Source organism: Lathamus discolor, chromosome 5, assembly GCF_037157495.1.
Source record: "Lathamus discolor isolate bLatDis1 chromosome 5, bLatDis1.hap1, whole genome shotgun sequence".
NCBI classification, from domain to species: domain Eukaryota; kingdom Metazoa; phylum Chordata; class Aves; order Psittaciformes; family Psittacidae; genus Lathamus; species Lathamus discolor.
Window position 1 is genome coordinate 40260991 of NC_088888.1, and position 13518 is coordinate 40274508.

At 43.5% G+C, this 13518-nt stretch overlaps 2 long non-coding RNA genes and 1 other non-coding gene across 5 annotated transcripts; 2 read left to right on the top strand and 1 right to left on the bottom strand.

The window, feature by feature from the left end:
• The first annotated feature begins 505 nt into the window (after positions 1-505).
• Positions 506-588, top strand: TRNAL-UAA (transfer RNA leucine (anticodon UAA)). The gene has a single exon. It is a non-coding gene; the product is annotated as a tRNA-Leu (tRNA).
• Positions 589-682: 94 nt separating this feature from the next.
• LOC136015087 (uncharacterized) lies at positions 683-8978 on the top strand. 2 transcript variants are annotated; one of them, XR_010613071.1, is made up of 6 exons: positions 683-926; positions 1842-1936; positions 2809-2989; positions 6442-6569; positions 6742-7945; positions 8721-8978. It is a non-coding gene; the product is annotated as an uncharacterized LOC136015087 (long non-coding RNA). The 2 variants fall into 2 exon arrangements; XR_010613072.1 differs by lacking the exon at positions 1842-1936 and having other exon boundaries at positions 684-926; positions 8721-8977.
• Positions 2119-12455, bottom strand: LOC136015088 (uncharacterized). 2 transcript variants are annotated; one of them, XR_010613074.1, is made up of 3 exons: positions 12336-12455; positions 10678-10763; positions 2119-3595 (listed from the first exon to the last, which is right to left on the bottom strand). It is a non-coding gene; the product is annotated as an uncharacterized LOC136015088 (long non-coding RNA). The 2 variants fall into 2 exon arrangements; XR_010613073.1 differs by having other exon boundaries at positions 10678-10791.
• Positions 12456-13518: the final 1063 nt, after the last annotated feature.

Below are 13518 nucleotides of genomic sequence, written 5' to 3' on the forward strand. Positions count from 1 at the left end.
GCTGTTTCGCTTTTTGGTGCTTTGAGCTTACAGGCGCAAATTCCCCCCAGCCCTCTCATTCCCCCGACCAACCACGCCGGCACCGCGGCCCCCCCAGGCTCTCCCACCCTCCTCGCTTCAGTCACCCATGGGCCCGCACGGACCGGCCCTGGGCCGGCAGCCCCCATCCTTTCTCCGCGCCCCAACGCCACCGCGCTCTGCCCTCAGGGCCGGGCCGCGCAGCGCCAAGCCCGCGCACGTCCCCCGTCAGCCCGCAACCCCTCCGATCCGGCCCTCGGTCCCTCGTGGGCCCTCCGGCGGAGCAAGGCTCCCGGCCCTGCCCGCCCGCCTGCTGCCAAGAGGGGCCGCTAGCGCCCGCAGCCCTGTGCGCTCTGAGTCCTCCCGCACAGGAAATCACGGCGGGAGGGCACCGGCCGAGGGTCGCGGGCAGCGGCGGGGTGGGAGGGAAACGGGAGGAAACGCGGCTTTAGATGTAGGAGCGGCTGGGAGCGGCGTCTGTATCTGCACCAGGATGGCCGAGTGGTTAAGGCGTTGGACTTAAGATCCAATGGACGTATGTCCGCGTGGGTTCGAACCCCACTCCTGGTAGAAGTCAAGTTTTTTTTCCCGGAGCCGTGCTGCTTTGCCGGGAAGGGCGCGGTGCCCAGGCAGAGGCGCGGCCGCGGGGAGCTGCCGACCGCGGCGGGAGGCAGCGGGGGAGCGGCGCTGAAGCGGGCGGGGGCCGGCACTGGGCCTGTGGAGCAGCCGCGCCGTTGGGCCGGCGAGGGCGGAGTGAGCCGGCGGCGGCGGACGCGGGCCTGCCTGCCCCGCCCGGCCGGCTGTGCTGGGCCGCGGGGCTCCGCGTTGAACACCGCAACCTTAGCTTAAAGTTACTCGGTTTCACAACTTAATTTTGAAGCGTTTATATACATGTATATATTATCTATGTAAGTGTGTATGGATATATATACGTTTTTTCGTGTCCCTGGTAGGCCGCTCGGGCCCTGCCCTCGGTAGCACAGCGGGTGTCACAGCCACGCTGTCACCGGCGGCGCGATAGGGCTGAGGGCGGGGGGTGACGGGCTCAGGTCGCTGGGTCCCTGCCGCGCAGTGGAGGCTCCCGGGCCGAAGGAGCCGCGGCCCGTCGGAGGCCCGTCCCCGGCGGCGGTGGGTGCCGCAGCGGGACAGGCCGCTGCCCCTCGGTTTCCGTCTGTGTACTTCACGGCAGTTCCCCGCACGAGTGCCGCACAGCGGAACTGCGCCCGCCCGCGGGATACCGCACGATGAGATGCCAGGCAGCGGGACCGGAGCTCCGGGGGCCCGTGGCACGCTGGGTGGATGTTAGCCCCCTGCCTTCGCCCACCCCAGCTGATCACTTGGTTGCTCTAAAGCGTAGTTTATATATTGTCGTGTCGCTTATTCCACACACCCCCACCCCCCCCACCCCCCCCAATTCCAAGCACTTTGAATGCTTTGAAGGCTGTATGACAACCTGACACAGTGCTTTTGTAACATGAAGCTAAGCACGGCATGCACCAAGGTATGGGATGAGGGTGTGAAGGATGCCTGCAGGTGTCGAACCTGCTGCGGTGTCCTCAGCCCACCCCAGCGTGTGGACGGAATGCAAACCCGGCTTCTGGGGTAAGGGTCCCTTAGTGCTGCCTCTGCACTATGCTTTGCGGGGGGTTCGACTGGAAGTTAAGCAGAGAGTGAGCAGGATTTCCAGACTAACCTCCTGGGTTTGTTTTGTTTAGGAGGATAGATGTAGCAGCTGCAGTACGTGTTGCAATGTGTAATTTTCTATAGCATGCTTTTGTGGTTTGTTTTGGGCTTTTTGGCAGGGTATTATCCTTGTCTTCTAGTATATTGAAAATGCAGGAAGCACAAATCAAGCGCAGGCTGACACATTTTAAAATATTAGTGTTTGCCAGAGCGTCATGGTCAAGTCCTAATACAGGTAAATAACAGTTGTCCTTAGCCACCCTGTTCCCCCAAATTTGAGCTGAATAATTATAAACTTTCAGTTCAAATGTATCATGTGATGATACAGGCTAATTAAAAGATAAACTCTCAAGAAAGAGATAACTTGGGGGCCTTCACTGCAATAGGAAATAGAAGGTGAATTGTTTTAGATGGGATATTTTATTTCATTTGGCATCACAAATGTGGAAATATTATAAATGCAGAAATGCAATAGTCAAGAGGGAGTTGTGGAGAGAAGTGTGGTCTGGTGGTGAATTTCTAGGTACATACGTTGTCTTTTTTGACTGTTCCCACAGTTAAACCGTAAATGCAAAACTTACTGCGCTTTCCAGAACTGTTCATTGAAAAGCAGTACTGCCAAGTTCAAATGCTTTATTAAGTAAATATTTGTTCCTATTCTTCATTAAGGTACAAATTAGTAAAAATGGGTGCATGTTTGAAGGTATGTTTTACTTGTAATATTGTAATGGAAAAATGCTGCCCTTCAGAAACCCACATTTTTTAATACAAATTGTGTAGTCCTGCTTATGTACTTATTTGTAAGCCTGTGTACATACAGTAAATGCTCATGTAGATTTTGTGGATGCAGTGCTGATCTTGATGGAAAGTTGGCCCTAGCTATGTCAGTTACAGAATGAATTAGTGGCTATTCAGCATTATGAGAAAGAAAGAAAAAAGAAAACTAAAAATGACCACAGTTTTTACAAGAACATTAATCACTGACCAAACTGGAAAAAAAAAAAAAAAGGCAATTTTTATGCTAAAGCAATATACAAAACTGGAGTTCTTGGTTAGAAATGCTTCTCTTACAGGCACAGCCCTTTCCTGATGAGATTTGTTTTGCAGAGAACTTCCCTCAGTCCTTTGGTGAAACTGTGTTCCCTGCTTTCTGTAATGGCTTGTTAGAGCACATGCAGCTCTGGAATGGAATAGAAGCCTTTTGAACTTTCCTGCTCTCAAGAAATTTCCATAAAATCTACTGGCAACATGTCCCAACCCCTTTCTACACTTCTCCATCAAGAAAAGGGTAAGCTGCTGGGGTTATTGGTTTCTATTTTAGGTGAAGTGGCAGGGTGGTATAATGTGTTTCAGCTCTGGAGCTGACTGTGATTTTGATTTAAGATTTTTATTTTATCAAGCACGTATTTTTCTTTCTTTGTTTTTAATAGCTTCCTTGTTAAACCCTCATGAATTATTGGTGGTTGGCTTTGCAATTTGACATTCTTATATGCACTCGTTACACTCTGGCCTTTAGTTCAAACAATATTGCTTTCCATTGGACTCCATTCTTGTTTTTCTACGAAGGTCATTATCTGTTGGATCTTTGCTTCAGTTGTTAAAGAAATGGGAAAAAGTATAGTGACTAGTGCTAGAAACTGTAATAAATAAAAGAGCTTCGTAGGCACACAGTTGAATGCTACCCTGATGAATCAGGGGTGTTTCTTCTGCTACTGCAGATTTTCTGTCTCATGAGCAGCCAGTCAGTTCAAATAGATGATTCATAAGCAGTCACTCATTTTTGTGTTCTTTATTTTTTGGTATCCATCTTGAGAACTTCAGTTTGATTTGAAGAAATACAGAGCTTTTGCAAATGTAGGTGAAATCTATGTACCACCCTTATTTTAAGCAGCCTCTGAAAATAAAAAAAATGTATGTTTCTGAGCAGTCAATGTAATTTTAGATACTTGTCATTAATATTTTCATACCTCAAATTCCAATTGTGTAAAATAGAGGTTAATAGAAATATAACATTGGCAAAAGGGACTGTTTGAGTAAATTCTTTCTTGTTCGTGAAGAATTCGGGTAGACACATACATACTCTGGTCATGTTAGACAAGCCCATGAGCAGAATATCAATGAATTTGCATTATAACATGTAATAAATAAGCTACAGATGCATGCTATGAACTGTAAAGGCAGTACTGAACAACCTGTTAGTCAGCAAGCACCACAGGATGTGTGCTGGACATGGTGGGAGACTTATAGGAAGACAGCAAGCCTTAGTTTAAAGGGGATCCAATCAGTAAGAAGGTAACCTGTTCTTGAAATATTGTTTAGGTGATAGTTTGGTATAGTTTAATACTTTTTTAAAACTTTCAGCAGTTTTTTGGGTTGGGTTTTTTTGTTTTCAGTTACATCTTAGTATGTGATGGAAGCATGTATTATTAGTGTGCTTCCATCTATATAATTTGTTACTTCAGTTAAACCATCTTTCCATCAATCCCAGTGACCAGTATCTCATATTGATGGAAAAAGTGTAAAAAGCTGTGAAGCTCTTGGTCTATTATATAATACTGTATGCAGGACGATCAGTAATCTCTCTGATTCTTACTGTAGACTAGTTTAAAGTGTAAAGTAAGACTTGTCTCTGATGTCAGTGGGAACGACCGTATGTAAAGTATTTGGTAATTCTTGGATTCTCATTTCGGGCCTGTGTGGCAAAAAAAAAAAAAGGGGGTAGACTCTTATTTTCTGGATTCTTGTTATTGTCATGATGCTTGACCACTAAATAGTATAGACAGTTGTGTCACTGTACATGTGTCTTTATACAGATTAATTTTCAACAGCTGCTGGGCTGCTCGTCTGCTGACTGCACCTGATGTTACTTGCAAGTTCTTACAGTCATTTCTCAACAGACTTGATAGCCACAGCAACCAAGTGTCATTAGCAATGTTAGCTAATTCTGCCTCTTTCTCCAGGGCATTCATTACGACACACATTCCGAAACAGATCCTTGCAACATTTTATTGCTTAATTCTTTTTCTTGGTTTTGATACAGAAAAATAAGAGATTTTCTGCTAGGTTAGGTCAATCCAAGCAGCAAGCTCTAGGGAATTGTACTGTGGTAGTAGCTTGACCACCCTGACCATGGCATTGATAGAACAGAATGAGGCTCTGCATATCACTTAACTGCAGCACAAAGCCCAGCAATTTACTTAAGGTGCTGATGGAGGTAGGTTTACTCTTATGATGGACAGATGAGCCCTGCAAGTCTTGCCATGGTCACTTAAAGCATCATCACACCCAGGATTACCCTGAGGGTTGCTCTGCCAGAATTAGGGTGGTCCAACATAGTCATCAGAAGAGACCATGTGCCCATCCTTCAGCTGCCGCAGTTAGTGTCTCGCATTTAGCTCAAAGCCACCTTCAGCAGCAGAGCAAAGGGCAATAGATTTCCACTGGAGTAAAGGGCTGTGGGCATGAATTGCTTTTTGCCAGTTCCCTCTCATCAGGAGTAGTATGTGCAGGTGGTAACACTTTAAATCAGCACAGCATTACTACTGAAGGATGTTTCTGAAAGTGTTAAAAGACTGGTCTGTGCACTAGGTCACCTCCAGTTTTGGCATATTTTCACTTCTGATGGCTTTGCTCTGGTGGCAGTGGCCTCTGGAACAAGGACAGAGCAGACAAGTCATAATTTACAGTACAGTAGCAAGGTCCAGCAGAGTCCTCTCTAAAATGCCTTAAAATGAAGCCAGCATAATGCAGAACGTTGCAGCCAAGATCTCTGGGATCTTAGGGCCTGGGCTTAAAGCATACTAACATGCATTTTGGGGGGATTTTTTTGGTTGCATTGACCTTGTCTAAATTAATTGATTCTTTTTTCCTGCAAGGGAGGAGTTTTTGTGTGGAGACTGTAGAAAATGTGCACACCCTTCTGGAGATGGTCTTCCTAAATGTGCAATTACAAAAATGCCTTCCTTTACCTATTGATTTAAGGAGAAGAATGCACTTTCCGGTTTCCCTCCTTTTCCTTGATTGCTGCTTCTCCTTCACCATCTGCCCAACTGTCACCTTTTCGGATTGGAAGTGCTACAGGATCTTCCCTTCAGACCTCATCTGCTTCATTTTTAAGCATTTGCTGAAGTGGTTCAAGCAGTTCTTGGCAAGAGATTACTCCCCTACCGTGTGACTTGGTGGATTTGTGACACCTGTCTCTTGCTATTTCATCATGTGTTGCAGACTTTGTCATATGAGAGTGGAATTGCTGGTGGGAAGTATGGGCTTCATTAGTGAGTTCTGTTTCACAGCTAATCCATGTTTACTGATTGATGTGCATATGTATTTTAGTTTCACTTGTCCCATCTTATATCTCTGTTGCTGTTTTCTGTCACACTCCTACCTTTTGCATTTTATATACAGATCCAGCTGGACTAGGAGTTAGCTGTTGCTGAAAGAGGCAAACTGTCTCTCCCCAGCCCCAGCTGTACACCACATTCTTGCCACTTCCCTCTTGTGTCACTCAGTTGTTTATTATCAAGTAATATGTAACAAACAAACCAATTGATTTAATGTTATTGGATAACAATAATATTGTTAATGTTATTAATCTCTGAATATTAATTATAAGAATCCATTATAATTCTCATTATAAGAACTTTTCTGTGAAGAAATGTGGAATTTGAGAAATTTTCTTCTGTGTTTTGAGCTTCCTAGCATAGGGAATACAGATCCACTAACTGGTTTTACACATCACAGAGTGGCAGAGCCTGGAAGATCCCCCTGGAGATCATCTAGTCCACCCACCTTCCAGCTCAGAGGAGGGTCAGCTTGAGCAGTTGGGTTTTGACTATCTCCCATGGATGAAGACTTCACAACCCTTCTGGGTAAGCTGTGCCAGTGTTTGACCACCCTCACAGTAAATATATTTTTTTCTAATGTCTTAAAAAGAAGTGGTTTATTTCGTTTAAGGCATTTTTGTATGTTTAAGCTTATCTCAGACTTACAGATCTGTCTGCTTGTAGATGATAAATGATTGTATGTTTTCTCTGTGCTTAGGTTTTTTGTTCCTAAACATCCCAAGATAAAATGAAGGAACTACAAATGCCACAACTCACACAAGGACACCTTCTGGATAAATGGGTTTGCTACCGTGTGCATTTCACTGAGAGCTCTATTGAGAGAACAAAACCCCTGCAAAGATCTAAGCAAGTGTTTAATTTTAGATAGTGAAAGCAATTCTTCAAAGTTTTGTTGTCCAAATAAAAACCAAGGAAGTGCAATATTTCGGTCATAAATATGTAAGGTTAGTTTCCTGTAAGAAATTAGTACCTGTGTCTTAGCTTATTGAAAGCCAGAATCCTGTTACAGCATTACTTATTGGAAGACCATTCCGGTATCATAGAATGGTTTGGTTTGGAAAGGACCTTAAGATCATCTAGTTCCGAACCCCCTGCCATGGGCAGGGACACCACAATTAGAGTTAATGATCTACGTGTGAGACTACTGTAATTTGATCTGAATTTTCCTTTAAAATGGTCTGGGAGCTATAGTGTTAACAAATGACATCTGTCTTGTTGAGTTGAGGGAAGGTAATGCAACTGATAGCACTCAACTTCATCCAGTGCTGTTGTCTGGCAACCTGATAACTGCAGGTAAAAATTCCTATTCCTGTATTTACATAGGTATTAGTAGTCTTCTTCCTGAACAATCTTTGCTTACTGTCTGTGGCTAACTATTTCTTGTCCTAGATCCAGAGGCCACCTCTGAATGTGGAACTAGAAAGAGTCAACACAGTTCAGAAATCCCATTTATGTAATGCTTTTCAAATCTTTGTTATGATATTCAGAAAAGAATTGATTTATTTAATTACTATGGCTTCTCTCTTTTATCATAATACTTTGGGTTATTTTTTATTGTTTGCAGGATGATTTGCTGTGAGAATAGCTGATTTCTTGGTTAAATGTAATTTTAATTTGTATGTAGCTAGATTAATGGTTTTCACAATCTGTATTTTGATAGCACTATGACAGTGCAGGTTATATTTATGCCAGTTAGCAAATCATATAGTTTTCTGTGACTGAAAACAGACCGAGACATGCCCAACCTGTTGTACTGCATTCATTCAGGTGACCTGCCCCAAAAGTTATTTGACACATCAGTAAAGAAGGAATACTGAAAGCAACTGGATCCAGTTTTTGTGATGTCTCTGCCTGCCTAGCCCCTCTGAACAAAATATTTTTCTACAAAAAAGAACTATCAGGTAGGATAAGAATTGTGTGGTATGAACGCATGAATCAAATGTCTGTACAAGGAGAAAGCAGTTGATGCCTCCCAATAGTGGATACGCAGGAACATCATGGATGAGATAAGGTTTCTGCTCAGTAAGAAATTGTTAGGGTGAGAGCTCAGCCATCAACACAAGAAAAAGGACTTATATGACAGAGAAGGTAGGGTGACTGTTATCTAGCTGAAATACTAACAAACTTGAGAGTGTTATGAAATAGAAGATAAGAATGAGATGGGGTTGGGTATCTCAGAATTGTCATTAAAATGCTCTAAAACCAGAAGGTGTTGGTTGGAGATTCTTTGCCTGTTTCTCTTGCTTTTTGTGCTAAGTTGTCTCAAAGAAGGGTTTTGTTAGAGTTTCAGCATGCTGCTGGCTTAGGTTGGGCCCTGCAGAGATTGTGTTAGGAGATCTTAAGGTGCCACAGCCCCAGACAGGAGCCTTTATGGGTCCTTTGGAGCCAGAGTTAGAGGCAATGACGCATATTCATCTGGAAGTCCTTAACAGACTTGTTTTCATAGGCAGGAATGGGCCTAGATTGTAATGTTAACTATCTCAGAATGTGGTTTCATTTTTTTTAACAAAAATTACTATACCAGGGTAATCTTAACCGCCAAACTGGGATGTGTATACCTTGCATTGTGCATCGTTTCCTTTTATGTACTGTTTGTCATTAACAGTCTTGGCATGACTGCTTCCCAGGTAGTAAATATATTCTGGCATAATTAAAGCAGTTCCACTTCCTTTGCAGGCAAAACCTCAGAGATGGTATCTCTGGAGAGGGACGTTGGAACTGACGAGAAGTTGCCAACTGCTATTTAACTGTTAGCCAGCATGCCAGGTACCATCTTTCTGAGTCACCATCCCTGACCACCTCTGCATTAACATTTACACTGGCCTGCTCTGGTCCATAGGTCATTATTTTGGCAACTGTAAAAATTGAGTTATAAAAAATTAGTGGGTTTTTTTTGTTTGTTTTTTTTTTTTTAGCTCATTATATATGTTCAGCTAAAAATAAAAAGCATTGGAGAAAGCAGTTTAAAGACTTGTGTTTCATCTGTGTGAAAATCCATGTGACAATATAAATAATTCTTAACAAGGTAGCTAGCTCACTTCCCTTAGCAAGGTATCCATATGGACTGCACTTCTGAGGATATACCAAATTAGCTCTGCTGCTGCAGCCAGTGTTCATGGACATCAATTCATGGATGCTGAACTTGTTGCTGCCACTGTGTAAGCAGATTGTTTATCACAGAAGTTTTGGACAGGCACAGAAGCTTACTTCTATAATTAAAGTTGTAGCATCTGCACAATAGTTATACGCTTTAAATTACTGTTCCTCAGCATCACCTCCCTCTATTGATCTTCAAACCCGCAGAAAGTGAAATTGAAAATACAAGCAGTTCAGGAAAAAAAATCCATTAAGGCTTGTAAAGAGTACAGGATACTGCATGGTTTCTAATGCAAGGGCAGGGCTACAATATTTTTTCCTATCTCACAGGAACATTGTAAGAGGCATCTTAATACTGTGTTATAGAAAGGGACATAAATCTTTATGGAAAAAATGAAATTATGCATTAGCAGTTAGCCTCTGCAGCAGAAAAGACATAGGTTGTAAAGTCTTTGGAAAGCCCTTCTCCCATGCCACCAAGTCATTTAAATCACGTTATATTCTTTGGGGAATATTAGAGCTGCAAAAACTAGCCTGGCCATCCCTTTGTCTAAGGGATAAATTAAACACAGCTATTGACTGTTCAGAAAATAAAAGCCCGGTTTGCATTAACAAGGTTGAACTGGATGATTTTATTTCTTTTGGAAAAGCACTTAGATCCTTTTTTCTGTGTTTTACAGAAAAAAGAAACAAAAGGATGTAATGTTTCAGGTGGCTGCTGCATTCTATATTTGAGCCTTTACTTGAAGAAAAAAAGACTCAGGGATAACATTCTAGTACAAAGACTGAGGTTGTACCTTGTTTATTTCCAGGACCAATATTATTAAATGGCTTTGAAAGAGAACCATCCAAAGATGATAGTGACAGGACAAGGGGTAACAGGTTAAAACTTAAACAGGGGAAGTTTAAATTGGATATAAGGAGGAAATTCTTTCCTGTTAGGGTGGTGAGGCACTGGAATCGGTTGCCCACTCACAACCTGTGAGTGCTCCATCCCTGGCAGTGTTCAAGGCCAAGTTGGATGAAGCCTTGTGTGGGATGGTTTAGTGTGAGGTGTCCCTGTCCATGGCAGGGGGGTTGGAACTACGTGATCTTGAGGTCCTTTCCAACCCTAACTATTCTATGATTCTATGATTTTTACCAGTAACAGAAAAGCTTTCTTGAATGGAGTGCTTCACATTGAGCATAATCATACTGCCTAAACAGACCCTATTTAATGAGATGACTGACCTTAAATCTAGACATAACAGAAACTTGGATTCTTCAGTTACTTTAATTTGATTACTTTATTTTATTTGTGATAAACTCCTTTAGGAGTGAAATAGAAAATGAGCCCAGGGAAGAGATTGGTCTGTACCCAGCCTCCCAGTCAGGGCTGGCTATGACAGCACTGCATTGCTGGGGAGGAAAGATGTTTTGGATGTGCAAGGACAGTGAAATGGCACTGCTGCCAGCCTGGTGCAGAGCAACCGGGACCCCTTCCTGGGGCCACAGGGCATGTGGTGGCCTCACCATACTATGGGGGTCCTGGGAGTACCTGTGCAAGCTGCTGATCCTGGACTGGGTCCTTCAGTGGCATTGCAGTGCTTTCCAGTTCCTCTTCTTGTACCATGCTGTATACACCTAGGAAGTGCAGCAGCCAGTTTGGTTCCTTGGGCACAGTGAGGGGAAAAAAAAAAGGCAGTGGTTGGGGGAAAACAGGCTGGTTGTGGCAAGGTGGTGTTGTGCTACACAGAGGGTAGGAGCCCTGTAATGCCAACTGCTCTTCAGAGGCCTCATGGAAGTTTCCTCCTGCGGCAGAGCCCGGCCTGCACAGATGCAGTGGGTGGGTAGGCAAGTGGTGCTCAGCCACTGCCCTCCTGCACAAATGAAGATCAATGCAGGCTAGTCAAGGGTAGGAAAGATCAGGCTCTGAATGGGCAAACAAATCCATGTTCTGCACTACTTCTGAGAGGGGATCCTTCTCTTCTTCATTGCTTGCTTTGCCTTTCAAAGGATTGATGTATCCTTTCTGAATCCTTGTACTAAGCACCAGATAATGTCTGTAGGTGTGGAGAAAACTTTTGAAAGGATTGAAGTGGCTTACAGTCAGCAATGCTAACTTCTCCACAGGTACAACCAATTCCTGTATAAGAAGGGTGGTAGAGCTGAGCAAAGAGCGGAGCTGAGCTGCGTTATGTGACCACTTTAGGAGTTACACTTCTTTATGGTTCAGTTACTGAATCATGCCCCTGTTTCTCTGTTAGGAGGTAGAAGTCTATTTCTATGAGTGATCTGCATCAGGAAACAAATGCTATACTATAGATACCGTGTCTAGGGAGAGCTTTCTAGACAGGCTTTCTAGGGAGAGGTATGATTAAAATGCTGACGTGCTTTATATCAGTTCCTCTCCTTTTGTATGATGCTGCTCATACCAAAGTCAGTGGGAGAATTCACCCACTTAAATGGTCCTTTCGCTAACATGTCTGGCATTCATTTTTGTCATGTTGACCTGCCTTCTGTTTTTTGCCCGTAGGCCACCTAGCTCCTGGTTGGTGGACATCCTCAGGTGCAGTAGGCAGACAGCACCTGAGTCTAAAGGAGCTTCTGACAGTCCAGCAGTTTTGTGGTCAGTCTGGATGGCCCCATAAAGCTGTGGTCCGGTCATGAGCAGAAAGCACTGTCAAGCTTCCAGTCCTACCGAACAGTTTATGTTTTGTAGTTGCTCCATGGGAGAAGGCAGCAGGGTGTGGGAAGGTGGTACTGGCAACATCACCTATGATTTAGGGTTGTCAGGGGGTCTGAAGGCTGTATGAAGACTATTGGCACAAAGTCTGGGAATTGTGCAGAGCTTCAGGCATGTCCCGCCTTATGCAGAGCTGGAGAGCAGCCCGAGGGCTGTGACAAACCAGTCAGACTCAACTAAAAGTGGAACTATTTATGGGTGGTTGCCTGTTTTCTCTTGTGACTCGTGGATGTTGTCTCTTGTTCACCGAGGCTCTGAGCCCTATCAGTTTGCACTTAAATATAGCTTTCCCAGGTTTTCAAATCTGCTGTTTTCCCAGAGGAGTGTCTGTTCCTGGCATGTAGCCCTCCTTCTCTTTTATTGTACTGAAAATCATCTCACTCAGTGAGTGCTGGTAGGTGTGATAGACGACCAGCAGCCCCCTCCTCTCTGTGTTCAGGTTGAGGGCATAGCGGTTCATTTGAGCCTACCTTTTCTGATGCCTTGTGCCTCCAGTTTCTTCATCACAGCCCTTGCCATAATCCTGAAATATCTTGCCAAGTAGAGAGCAATGGAGGAGGTTTGCCTTCCCTGCAGTCTGAGGCAGGTGGTACTGGGAGTCACAGAAGCAAGTGCATGCAGAAAGGGTAGTGTTGTGGCATGTGACGCCTACGTGTACCCAGTTCTCATATATCTTTCTGTCACGGACAATGCCTAAGCGCATGTGCCAAAGCTGTCAAGATCAAGTGCTGTTTTTGCATGTAATCTCTAACTTAGCCAAATACTGTGCTTGCAGGGAAATTTTATCAAGCAAAACCCAAAGGATTAGACTAAATAATATCCATAAGTGACATTTTAAATAGAGATGTACAGCATTTGGTTTAACTTCATAATTAGTTACTGATATAGGTACTATAAAACACAACTTTATTGCATTTTTGTTAATAAGAACTTAATTTTCCATGTCTGAAAAAACTTCATCCTGTATGATTCCACTCTCAAAGCAAGCCTTACACTCACATAGTTCTTTGAATCATTCAAAACTGCAGTACATTTATGCATTTGTTACTGCAAGTGTGCTGTGGCTAATGACTAATGGCTAATTCAGCTGTTGTCTCCGAAGTTCTGTTACTGTCACTTCAGGTCAGAGAGATCAAAGGTCTGGTATTTTAAGGAATTTGGCGCTTCTAGATAAAACCATTCTGCATTCCATGCATGTTCAATCTCTAAAGATAAGTAGAGAGGAATATGGTAAGCCCCTGCTATCTCTGTGGAAAGGATAGTCAGAATGTAATTTGTATAATTACCTTGCATGGTAGTTTGCATTCATCAGCATACCTTTATTTTTCTTTTCTAATTGTTATAAAGCCTTTTGTACTTATTTTTTGTACCGAGTATATGAACATCTGATGCCTGCTGCTGTGAAAATTTTGTCACTGGAACAACTGCTTCTTGAGCACTTGAGTTCTTCAGGCAGAGTCCTATCAACGATTATAGCTTTTGGGGCTTTAAACTGAAGTTATTTTAACATACGGTAACGTTACTTGATAGTTTCCTCTGGGAATCCCACCCACTGTGTTAGCTGCAAACAGCTATACGAAGAATGCTGTTCTCATGGCTCAAACACTTGTAATGCTGTCCCACCCAAACTAGCCTCAGCCCGAGAATGACTTC